Below are 12851 nucleotides of genomic sequence, written 5' to 3' on the forward strand. Positions count from 1 at the left end.
TTCAGAGAGAAATTATCCTAAGGGAATAAATAATGATGTTATAAAACTAACATAAAGATATACATGATTGTATTATTTATTTTTACCAACAATAATTAAATAATGCAAACTTAATGATCCCCAATAAGGTACACGCCCAAAAAATTATGGTAAAACCACATGGTTGAAAGTTACTAACAATCATGGTTTCAAAAAATTTAATCATACGAGAAAAAGCTCATGATATGTCAAGTCAAAAACTTTACCCACATGATTCCAGTTATTTTCTATGTGTACATACCCACACACACATGTGTGCACACACAAAAGTACCAAACCATGTGTATAAAAACACTCACACATAAACTGGAAAAAATATATCAAAAAGTATATGATGATTAGCTCTAGTCAATGGTATCATCGATAATTTTTATTTTCTCCTTTGTGTTTAAAATTTTTTCCAAATTTTTATAGTAAACCTATTTATTTTATAAGTGGGAATTAAGTTATTAAGATTAAAACATAGTTTTAAATTGAAGGCATCGCATAGAATTGTATAATTGAGTCATAAATATTCAATCAGCAAACATTTATTATTTACTATGTGCCCTGCCCTGTTCTTGGTGCTGGGGATACAATAGGGATAAAACAGACAAATTTCCTCCCCTGTAGAACCTTACATCCTCAGAACAGATCACACAAAAACATCTCCCTGAGACTCTACTGCCAATGCAAGTACGTTTCAGGGGCTAAAGCAGCTAGCACTGAGTGGGAAATCTTATCCTAACTCAACTAACTCAGCAGGCGTTCTCTATCTGTGTGAACATCGGTTAACTGTGGACCACTCATAGATGAGCCATACATTTCTGTCCAGGTGATCTGGTACCTGACGCCATAACGGAAGTTATGGGTGATTTAAGTCCAGACTCATCCTCTTTCTAAAATTCAGAGGTGGTAATCCTGATTTTCCAAAGCTTGGCATTTCAAGTGTCTGTAGCTTTATAGACGATTTATAGCATTTCTCCTACGTGGTTTGTGCAAGTTCATTAGTAGTCTCAGATCTGCAAAGACATGCTTATTTACAGCCAATGGGGGCAAAAAGTACTTATTCTATCAACTCTGTGTCTTTTAAATAAATTCAGTAATATCCACATTCGTTCATCCACATTAGATTCTGAATTCTGGAGGAAAGGGACCCCGGAGGCTACTCTGAAGTTTGAACAGACACTAACTTAAACACATTAATTCTTAATAAAGACTCTAATGCTTCAGGATGATTAACGCCGGGTTACTCAGTACATAGTAGAGAACTGTGCACGTTATCTGATCAACGACGTACCTGGGGTGGTATATAAATACTCTTTTACAAATTTGTCCATACACGCTTCGCTAGTCGTGCCGAAAATCGCGTTTCCAGACTATTTACACAAAATAAAGATGAAGCTGCCAAAAGAAGTGTTTTACTCTTGGTTGAAAGGATGTATGTATATTATCGATTTGTATATTTTTGTATAGCAGTCTATGTTACTGGAAGGGCACAACATAATTATAATATGCATTTCTCTCTGTTGTGAGGATATAGTCATGGAAAGAGAATATCGTCAGGGCTAGATCATTTCTACATCAACACATATATTGAATTTGTGAAGGAATGGCTTATAGTAACACATTTTATTTGTTCTCTTTCCCTTTCTCAGAAAAATAGATTTTCACTCTTCTAGTTCAGTCACCATTTTGTTTAATTAGGACACGTGCCCAATCATTAGGAGATCCAAGAAAGGTCCCAAAGTCTACACAGAGCTCAGAAGACAATCATCATCTGAGTTCCTAAAACCAGTATTTTCACCTTTTTTGAGCATCAAAATCTTCTGTAGAGCTTTTCAAAACAATTTCCTGGGGCTCATTCTCAATGATTACCGTTTTAATAGATTTGACTGGAACCAAGGATTGCTATTTAAAACAAACAAATGAAACTCACATGGGTGATTCTGATATGTCCTGAAGGTAGAGAGCCATGATCTTGAGACATAATAATAACTTCTCAATGATCTTAAAGATCATTTCAGAAAATTCATTGTTCCTATAACAGAGTTTTCCCATATAACTTAAATATATCAATTTGGTTCAACTCAATCAATATTTATCGAGAATCTATTATGCACAGGTCACCTTCCTCTGATTGGGGAATACAAGGATATCTACAAATAAACAGACAAACAAAAAACCAAAAAGCTATTGCACAATTACCTTAATAATTAAACTTCAAGGGAGAAGCTGGTAGGATCTGTAAGAGAGAGAAAAGGTGCTATGAGGGTTTGAAGGAGGGAAAGGTCTCATCAACTCCCATAACATCTTTATTAAAGATGTATTTGAGATAGACATTGAAAGGTTGATGGGAATTTTGACAAGCAGAAGTTGCAGGGCAGGCCAGGGCAGAACACTGCAGGAGGGAGGAATGGATAAATATGGAACAAACTGACCAGAGCTTCAGTAGAAAAAATAAAGTGGGAAAGTTCTTTTGGGAAATTGATTCCATAGGCAAGAACTCAGTCCAAGGAAATGAAATAAATTCCCTTCCCACTATAGGACTTAATGACAACTGATTTTCAAAGAAAGAGCTCAAAATAAAGGAATAGTAAACACAATAGAATTAATTGGGGAAAAAAGGAGATTGCAGTTAAAGAAATAAAACAAGGAATAAAACAACAATATTAGAAGCTATAATAAACAGAACACCATGCCTGAAATTTAATTATTATAATAAAGGCTTGAGATACAAGAGTTAGTGCAGAGGGCAAATATAAAAAAACAAAACATTAAGATAGATGATACCATGTTTTGTTAAATCAAAGGTACCATCAACTGTAAGACACACCATTATTTTATGTACCACTCAAAATGCAAAAATGCACTGCAAATCACATTATGATGCAAGGCTGTCTTATTTCTTAGAATTTTTGTATTTACTGAAGGAGCTCATTTAATCTTAGACATTGATTGTTTTACATCACATATCCTTCTGGTGCATACAAAAAGGATACATTATCAAGATATATAACCAGATAAATTAGTTAAGACATTCCTAGTTCTTCTCATGGTGTCGAATTGCTCCGAGTCCCTTTTCAACTCAGAGTTGTTGATGTCTGTGTTTTTTCTGTTTAATACTCAGTAACACAATGTAACACAGCATTACCTAATTGTGAGTGCTACCGCTTAGTAAGAAAATACGCCATTGAGTCATTCCGCCATTGATGAATATTTGTTTCAAAGATAATCTAACATATACATGGCAGATGTACCTGAATTAACAATTCAAATAATAGATTTTTGAAGATGCATTCAAATTGTAAGGAAAAACTGTCCATGAAATAAGATATACTCTGACTGAGAAAAAAATATAGAGAGAATTTGGATATGAGAGAGATGCTGATTAAGGCATCACATTTCAGAAAAAGGCTGTATGGTACGTCACTGAAGTGTGTGGGGCTGGGAGTCAGACCCCCAGAGTTCAAACCACAGTTCTTCCAGTTACCATGTGTCTTCCCAGGCAATCTGTGCTACCTCTCTGGGGGCTCAGAGTGTACTCATCTCTCAGGGGTGTCGTGAGGATTAACCAACTGTCAGTAAGTGTGTCTCTAGCTCTTAGGTACCACTGCCATAAAAAACAATCAGAGTTCCACTCTGGGAAACGTGGAGTAACAGGGACTGGATTGACTCTCCCTCCTGACACTGAAAAAACGGACCAACCATATGAAGCAAAGGTTTTCAAGACATTAGACCCCCGGGCAACAAACCACAGTGATCCCCGGGAGACTGGTAACAAGATGAGCCCTATCACTGCCCCACTTTTCTTCCTGGGGAGAGTTTCTAGGCTGCAGTGTAGAAGAGGGGACCCCAGGCCAAGCAGAGGGGTTTCCCTGAGCTGAGGAGATTGAGCTGGACATCCGGGAGGCCACGTGCCCAGAGGACACAGGGCGGAGTGCTGGAGAGGAGAGTGCTGCCTCATGGTGGCTCTGGAGATCTGCAGGGTGCCCCCTCCTGCCTGCAGCTGAGTAGGGCAACACACGCACTACAGGAAGGGACCCGAGAACCACTGAAAGGATTAGAGGAAATCATTTCTGAGGATCACAGAAGGCCAGAAATTGTCCCTGTTCCCAACAGCCAGATGGGAAACCTCAGAAACCATGGGCCATCGGGTAGAGTGCTCTGCTGTCTCAGTCGTAGGAAAAAATTCCCTCTAGACTAAATGCTGCTCTGGGCCAGCCTAACAAATCTTACAAGCAAGACCCCAAATGTTTCCAATTTGTTCAATGTTTCCAAATAACTCCTTTGGTTACATGTCTGACCAAATCTGCTGCCTATTTTTTTCAGTTGAATTTTTTGTTTTCTATTACTGTTTTAAAAGTTCTTCATATATTCTTTTTATCCAGTTTTATTGAGACATCATTGACATATGACGTTGTATTAGTTTAAGGTGTACAGCATAAAGATTTAATATCCGTATATAACGCAAAGTTTACCACTGAATGTTTACTCAATAACCGTCACTTCACATAGTTACAAACTATTTTGCTTGTGATGAGAAATGTTAAGATCTACCCTCTTAGAAACTTTCAGATATACAATATATGTATTTTTGATACAAGACCTTTCCAGATACATGGTCTGCAAATACTTTCTCCCAGTACGTGGTTTGTATTTTTATTCTCTAAAGAATGTCTTTCAAAGAGGGCAGAAGTTCTTGTTTTCATAAATTCCAATGTACACATACACACACAGTCACACACACACAAACGTTCATAGCAGCTTTATTTGCGATAGCAAAACTCTGGAAATGCCATCAACAGGTGAATGGAAAAATAAATGTTGGTATACGCCTACAATGGAATACTAATCAGCAACGATTCATATATGCGACAACATGGATGAATCGCAAAATAATTATGCTCAGTGAAAGAAGCCAGACCAAAAAACAGAGGGTACACTGTATGATTCCACTTATATACAACACTAGGAATACAGGAAAACACGCAGAACAGTGGTTGCCAGGGAGGGGGAGGTGGGGACATGATGGAGCAGTTACAAAGGGGACAAGCACACATTTGGGGGTGATGGACATGTGTATTACCTGGGTTATGGGTTATGGTGATTATTTCATAGGAATAGAAATATTTTCAAACAACAAATTGTACGCTATAAAGACGTACAGTTTATTGTATGTAAATTATACTTCCCCCAAAGCCCTAAAAATTAGTTCTTCAGTCATCTAAGCACAGAAACCGAGTACTAAAAATGGTGAAAAAGATCAAGCTATCCCAGAGGACATAACATCTGTGATAATTTCTTTAAAAGAAAAAGTAAAGAATTGCACATCGTTACAGATGTGATCACTGCTATAGGCTAGTTTTGGGTGCCATTGGAACGTGACCTGGATCCAGCCTGAGCATCTGAGAACGGTGTCCCTGGAGAAAGCACATCTGGCTAAGATCAAGAAAAGTTTACTTTGTGAAGAGGAGTCAGAAGAGTGTTTTGGAAAGAAAGAGCATGTGCAAATGAGGTTTTCCTTTACAGTGAGCTCAAATTTGCTTTAGAGGAATGGTACCAGACCTACGAAACTCAATTCAGATGTTTAAGGGCTTGGCCAAAGGCACACGCAGAAGTGACAAGGACTAGACAAAACCTAAACAGCTTTATTTGACCGATTTGATCAAAAAAAAAATCTGTATAATTTAACCATCTGAGCTGAAAAAAAGAAGAGTCATACTACCGCTGGGAAAATACAGGAGACACAGGCAGAAGTCCCCAAACATCTTTCTTTAAAAAACAAAAAAAACTTCCAACGGTTTAGCAAGTTCTTTTTTTTTTTTTTTTTTTAACATCTTGATTGGGGTATAATTGCTTTACAATGGTGTGTTAGTTTCTGCTGTATAACAAAGTGAATCCGCTATACACATACATATATCCCCATATCTCCTCCCGTCTTCCTCCCACCCCCCTAGGTGGTCACGAAGCACTGAGGGCTTAGCAAGTTCTTACTGGATAAAATCCAAACACATTTTCATGACATACAGAGCCTGCATCGTTTGCTCATGACCTACTTTTCTACGGTATCATACAGAACAACTTCCAGTCACACCTTGGACTTTCAAATGCCTTTTGCTGTCTTCTGCCTCCACCAGTACTGCTCCCTCTGTGACAAAGCTTGCCCTCACCTTGCTCGGGAGCCACACCAACCACTGGATAAAGACTCCTCCACGGAGGGTTCATTGGATGGGGCCACCTGGGCCCAGGTTCCCTGCTATCTCTTGGCCAGCACAGAGGATGTGTTTCACCAAACCTGCCCACATCCCTGTCATTTTTCAAACCTCAAAAGAAATTATAAAAGAGAGATCTGGAAGTTAAGCACCTTAAAACTGCAGCATTTCATGGGTTGATGGGCAACAGTGAATTCCCTGGGAGAGAAAGAACGTTTTGGAAGAGCTGGAATTCACGCTGTGAAGCAGTGATTTTTAAACATTTTTAAAGATGGAGGCCTGTTTTTCCCATGAAAAATTACTTGAGATTCCAACATATAATATAGATTAAAGTAGAACTTTATGAGTCAAAGTTTAATTTATAATTTCACATTTGTAAGGGCAATCAATAAGAAAAACGGGGCAGTTTAGGGAAAAGCACATTTTGGTACCTAACACATTCGAGTATGTGTGCTTTTTTAAAGCACAATTTTATTAAAAGCCTTTAATGTGTTCTTTAAAAAGCCATTCAAACATTTGCAGACCCTGAAGCAGTCCTGAACCTGGCTTGAAAATGACTGCCTTAAATTGGGAGGAGTAGGGCTTAGACTGGAATCAACGGGCATTCAGGGAATTCAATGGTGTTGCTTGATTTAAGCCTGGGTCTTTCCAATTTTGAAACTCTGTACTCTTTCCATTGCATCACTGCTCCCCAGGCTTTGTGAATTCGCCCTGAGGAGTTTCAGACAAGCATTTGCCGTTCCGAGTCTCTAATTAACAGACCAGAAAATGCACTGGCAGAGGCAGGGGAGTGGAGGACCCCGACAACTCTGCACTCTGCAGACTGCTTTGCTCTCCTGTGAGGCATGCCAAGCCCCAGTCCTGCAACCCTCCAGGAAAATGCATTTGATGAGGCCACAATGAGCTGGGCTTGGGCAGCTGAGCAATGATAAAAAACGGAAGGTATTTGACTGCATCCAAATACTTTTAGGAACAGCCAGTCTCGAGCGCATTTGTGAGGTTCCTTCACTCAAAGAGAAGCAGAAGGTTCTAAATGGAGCGATTGTGCACAAGCTTAGGGGCGATGTGAGCCACAGCCAAACCACATGAGGATAATAGCCATCTCAGCATTGCGACCGGAGCTATGTAAAGCTAATACACACAGACGCTGTGGGCTTCAGCCTGTCTAAAAAGGCAGGGAGATTGCATGGTATATTAAATTCACTGAATTTTACAGCTAACATCTGGCCTCAAGGACAGCTGTGGTCAGGTTTAGTGAAAGACTTTAGTGAAAAATGGTAAAGTCAAAATATTTGAGCCTCTCCATTTGCACTAAAGCAATTTGTTAATCGGTCGGTCTGCATTCAGGTTTAATATTTAGTAGTTTTATTTCACTTGAGGCAAGAGTAAACTTCTCAGAGTTGAACATCACCCCCTGGACTCGAGGGAATCTTATTCATGTAACGCTGTCTTTTCTGTTTGGGAAACATGTACTTTTATTGTTAAGAAATTATGAATGTTTCTCCTCGCATCCCTTGAGTTTTACTTACTTTGATATCGCTAGGCACTTGATGATGAATAAACAGCGAATAAAGAGCGTGTAGAATAATCAGCAACTAAGCCATCCTCCTTGCACATCAGAGTTTTGAATAAAAGACTCTTTAGCATAAATAAGAACTCTTACTCATAAGCATGAAAACGAAACTGTGGGATTTTCTATTCAGTCCAGAAAAGTTGCATCTTAGAGCTGTTGAGTTCATTTAGCAGTCTGTTTCTAATCTTTCAGAAAACACAACATGGATTTAATGTGACCCTGAAGGGTCTAAGCAAAACAGGGCTTGCCCTCTGATCTCCATTTGAAGCCTGTTGAATTAGTCCAAGCACATTTGAAATGAATCAAGATGGTTAACATCTGCCTCTCTTTATTAGAAAAATTCTCTTTTTATTATAAATAAACACTTTGTCCGGGTAAGATTGTAAATTCCATTAGGCCAAGGACTGGCGTTTCCTGAGCAACATGATCACTGGGGCAGAAACACGAGGTATGATCTAAATCTCGCCAGAATCCACCAGTGGACACAGAGTAGACAAACAATTAGCTAGTCCATGGCAGGCTTTTGCTCTGTTCCCTGTAGCAGCTGATTCAGCTACACGGAAGAGTCCTGGAACATGGTCTTGATTTTCCTGATTTACATCACAACCAAATTGTGCAGGGGTGCTTGGGGCTCCTGCGAGAGACACACACCTCAGCCAGCACTTCACTAATTATCAGAACACGGAAGAGGACCATCAATAGTTGCTTTGCCCTTCAACCTCCTCACTGATATCAGGGGATAAAGCAGATCCAGATGAGATCGTTTTTTAAAGGGCTGTGGGTATCAGAAAGTAGGACCTTGAAGAAGGGTTGGCCTCCTACCACCCGCCCCTGCCCCTCCACACACACACTCCATCTTCCGTCTCCTTCTCCAGCTCTCATGAATGCACAGAACGTGGCTTTAGTGTAGCTCTTCAGAGCGACCGCACTGATGTCACTTACACCTCATTTAGTGGGTAAGGCATGATGGGTCCTGGGAATTCAAGAGAATGATTTCCCACTAAAAGCTGGAAAAACTAAAAGCCTCTATTAGAAGTGAAGGTTTTTTTTTTTTCTTTCACACTTACTCTCTTACTCAAAGAAAACTGACTTGATTTGAACACTAAATTATTACTATGTGACTTCGGATATGATACTTCAATCCTTTAAAACTAATTCTCTAGTTCGAAAGTAATAGAACACTGACCTTTGAAGAATAATCTACACAAAATGTCTTCCTTTACATTGTATAATTAGTGCCCCCAGGTAACCCTGTGTTGGAGACATGATCAGCCCATTAAACCCAGGAGGAAAAAAATGAAGGTCTGATATTTGCACTTGTGAGATACAGAATGGGACTAATGTCTAGGTCTCCCGCTTCTCAGTCCTGTGCTCATTTCAAAACACTAAATCCAAGACACCTAAAAACAAAACAAAAAAGACCCTGAAAACTGTCACTATTCTGTTTTACAAGGCCTGATGGAAAGAAAGATATTTTGGTTTTGGTATATGTCAGGCTAGGTACCTACATCAACCCACTGAAAACAAACAAAAATGCTGGAGGAAAAATTTTTTTTTTAATCTTGTTAAAATAACCACTCAATTGTTGTGATATAAATTCCCTGAGGGAAGGGACTATTGCCTGTTTCTTACCCTGCTATATCCCCAGAACATAAATAGTAGCTGCTGTATTGCAGGAAGTCCCCAAATATTTGTTGAATAATTAATTTGGTGAGCTAGCAAAAAAAAAAAAATGAATCCTTAGGCCAAAATCTAAGTGAAGGTGGAAACCTGGAGAAGCAAGCATTTCATCCAGTATTTGTACCTTAAGAAGATTTGCAAAGCTTGACCATTTAAGCTTTTATGATCCTGTGGGGTGTGGAGGCCAAAAAATAAAGCACAGGTATAAGACAATAAATAAAAATCCCAATATAGCACATCAGACATTATGGTAAATATAAATAGACCAAATAGTCCAATTAAAATGCTAGAGTTGTTGGGCTGGATATTTTAAAATCTGACTCTATAAGATATGTGTTTATAAAAGGCAGATTCCCAACAATAAGGACACAAAAGGCTAAAAGTAAAAGGATGGAAAATATGAATCATGAAATATTAATGATAAAAACAAAAGCCACTGTATGTTAATAATATACAAGAGAGATCTTAAGGAAAAAAGTTTTCCTAGATATAGGTTAATTTTAAATTATAAATGATTTAATTTACCAGTAAGATATACAGTAACAATTCTAAATGTATACGCACCAAATGACATAGCTTCAGAAGCCATGGACATGCAGTAATGTTGCCAAGAAGAACAGTGATGGCAGACCTTAGACCTCTCAGCAAAATTCACTCCTAGACAAAAAAGACCCAGCCTCTTACCCTGAATGCAATATATATATATATATATATATATATATATATATATATGTATTTAATTTTATAGCGTAAATGAAAAGCAACCCATCAATGGCCAAATAATTTGTGTTATGTTTACGTAATGGAATACTACAGAGTAGTGAAAATGAATAAACTACAGCTTGGTACACAGAAAAATCCCCAAAACATAATGGTAAGCAAAGTAATCAAGTCAGGGAAAGTACATGCAGTACTGCTTCAGAAACAGACCAAACTAAACAAAACAATACTTGGATACATTCGAAAGTCCTAAAGAAACGCACAGCAATGATTATGACAAAAGTCAAGATAGTGGTTACATGTGGTGGGGAGATAGGAGCAAAGCACACAGGGAGTATCTAAGAAAATGGCACAGTCTCAATGGGTGTTGAGTTCTCAGGTATTTGCTGTCTTACTTTTAGCAAGCTATTGAAATAGAACATATATACACAAAAGTGCACAAAGAGAAGTCAGCTCAATGAATGAAGGTAAAGCTCCCAGCGCACTGGCACCAAAACTTTCCTACATCTGAATCACTAGCTATCCTAACGAAGAAAACGATAGCAAGTGAAAATACACAAAATAAGGAATGGCAAGTTGCTAACTCCCTCTCAAAGGTAACCCTATTCTTACTTCCAACACCATTGATCAGTTTTGCCTGTTTTTGAACTTTATATAAATGGAACTATATAGTATATACTCTTTTCTTTTTTTTCTGGCGGCTTTCCCTCCATATTTTATTTGTGAAATTGATCTATGTTGTCCCATGCGTAAATAGCTTGTTCATTCCCTGATTTACAGGCCTACTTTTTTTTTTATTGCACTTAGCTTTACTGTGTCACATAGGTATTGCATTTTTTACAAAGTGAACTTTTGTGGCAACCCTGCTTCTAGCAAGTCTATCCACACTATTTCCCAACATCATTCACTCATTTCATGTCTCTGTGTCACATTTTGGTGATTCTTGCAATATTTCAAACTTATCCATATTTATTATAGTTCTCTGTGATCAGTGATCTTTTTTTTTTTTTGTGGTATGTGGGCCTCTCACTGCTGTGGCCTCTCCCGTCGCGGAGCACAGGCTCCGGACGTGCAGGCCCAGTGGCCACGGCTCACGGGCCCAGCCACTCCGCAGCATGTGGGATCCCCCCGGACCGGGGCACGAACCCGCGTCCCCTGCATCGGCAGGCGGACTCCCAACCACTGCGCCACCAGGGAAGCCCGATCAGTGATCTTTGATGTTACTATTATAATTGGGTGTTTTTAATATTTTCAATTAAGGTATGTACATTGGTGTATAATGCTATTGCACACTTAATAGACTACAATACAGTGTAAGCATAAATTTTATGTGTACTCAGAAATAAAAATTTCATGTTACTCACTCCATTGTGATATTTGCTTTATTGTGATGGTCTGGAACTGAACTCACAATGTCTATGAGGTATGCCTGTATTATTTTAAAGTCATACATACGTATTTTATACAAAGATATACGCATATGCTTTATTTTACAGTAAAACAAGTGAAAATAAAACTCTGAAAGATCAGATTAAGTAGTTAGGTAGATGCTGTTACTCTTTGCAGGTCCCTTAAAGTTGTAAATCCTAAGTATCCAAATATTTTAGACATTAAATATTTCCAGAGAGGCTGGAATGAAAGTCATTTCTCAAACACCTCAATCTTTCTACTTTGGCTGCCAAGTCCAGACCAGACACAGGGATGACAAATATGGACTCTGTCAAGTAAGTTCACCTAAAGTGTTTATAAGACCAAAATTCAAACAGCAAAAACAAAGAAGTGCTCACTCAGCCAGATTTCCGCAGCAGATCTGCTTCTGGCAAAGTTACGGAGCTGGTAAATTGTCTCAGTCACGTGGCTCTTACAGCCCTCAGCCCCCCTCACACACATACATACACCTGTTTGTCCTTTTGCCCTGTGTTTTCCTTTTTGATCCGCAAATCCCACCCCTGCACCATGCTTCATGCAGATTTCTCCATGTCTGATGAAAAAGAATCTGATAAAATAATTCACAGTGGAATGTGAAAAAGGAGGGATTATTCTATATTTCTAGAGGCTGTCTACGTTTAACAAGGGCAATGGTAAGGGAAAAGTTACCACAAAGGATCAGCCATGGTGATAGAATACTGGGGGAGATTTTGGATGAGTTTTTTACATTACATCAGGATGGCATTACCTTTGTTTTCTTGCAGTGAGCAGACCCAAGACCCTCTGCCCTGGAAGGTTTTGTCTATTCTAAGCAAGGGGACTTCTGAAGGCAAGAAGAAGCCTTTAACTTTATCCCTCTGGCCTCCAAACCAGAAGCCACAATTCAAAGATGAAAGCTAATCTTCACAGCAGAAAAAATTTTCTTAGCTGCTGCCACTGAAAAAGCTAGAAGTCAACCCTAGCAGAGGCCATGATGGGAAAACATCCAAGCACTGTCTGTTCTTCTGACCAGGCTGAGAAATGCCTGGAAATGCCTGCATCTTTAGCTGTGTCTGAGGGTGGAGATCTATTGGTCTAGTAGGAAACAGGCTTGGAGACAGCTGCTTGAAGTTAGAGCAGGGCTCAGCTGTATGTAAAGCGCTTTCCCTGAGGATGTTACCTTCAATCTATTCTTCTCTGGGGGTGGTGTTCATGCTTCCACAAAGGTGACCTTACTT

Source organism: Grampus griseus (genome assembly GCF_964374135.1).
Source record: "Grampus griseus genome assembly, chromosome: 9".
Lineage (NCBI taxonomy): Eukaryota > Metazoa > Chordata > Mammalia > Artiodactyla > Delphinidae > Grampus > Grampus griseus.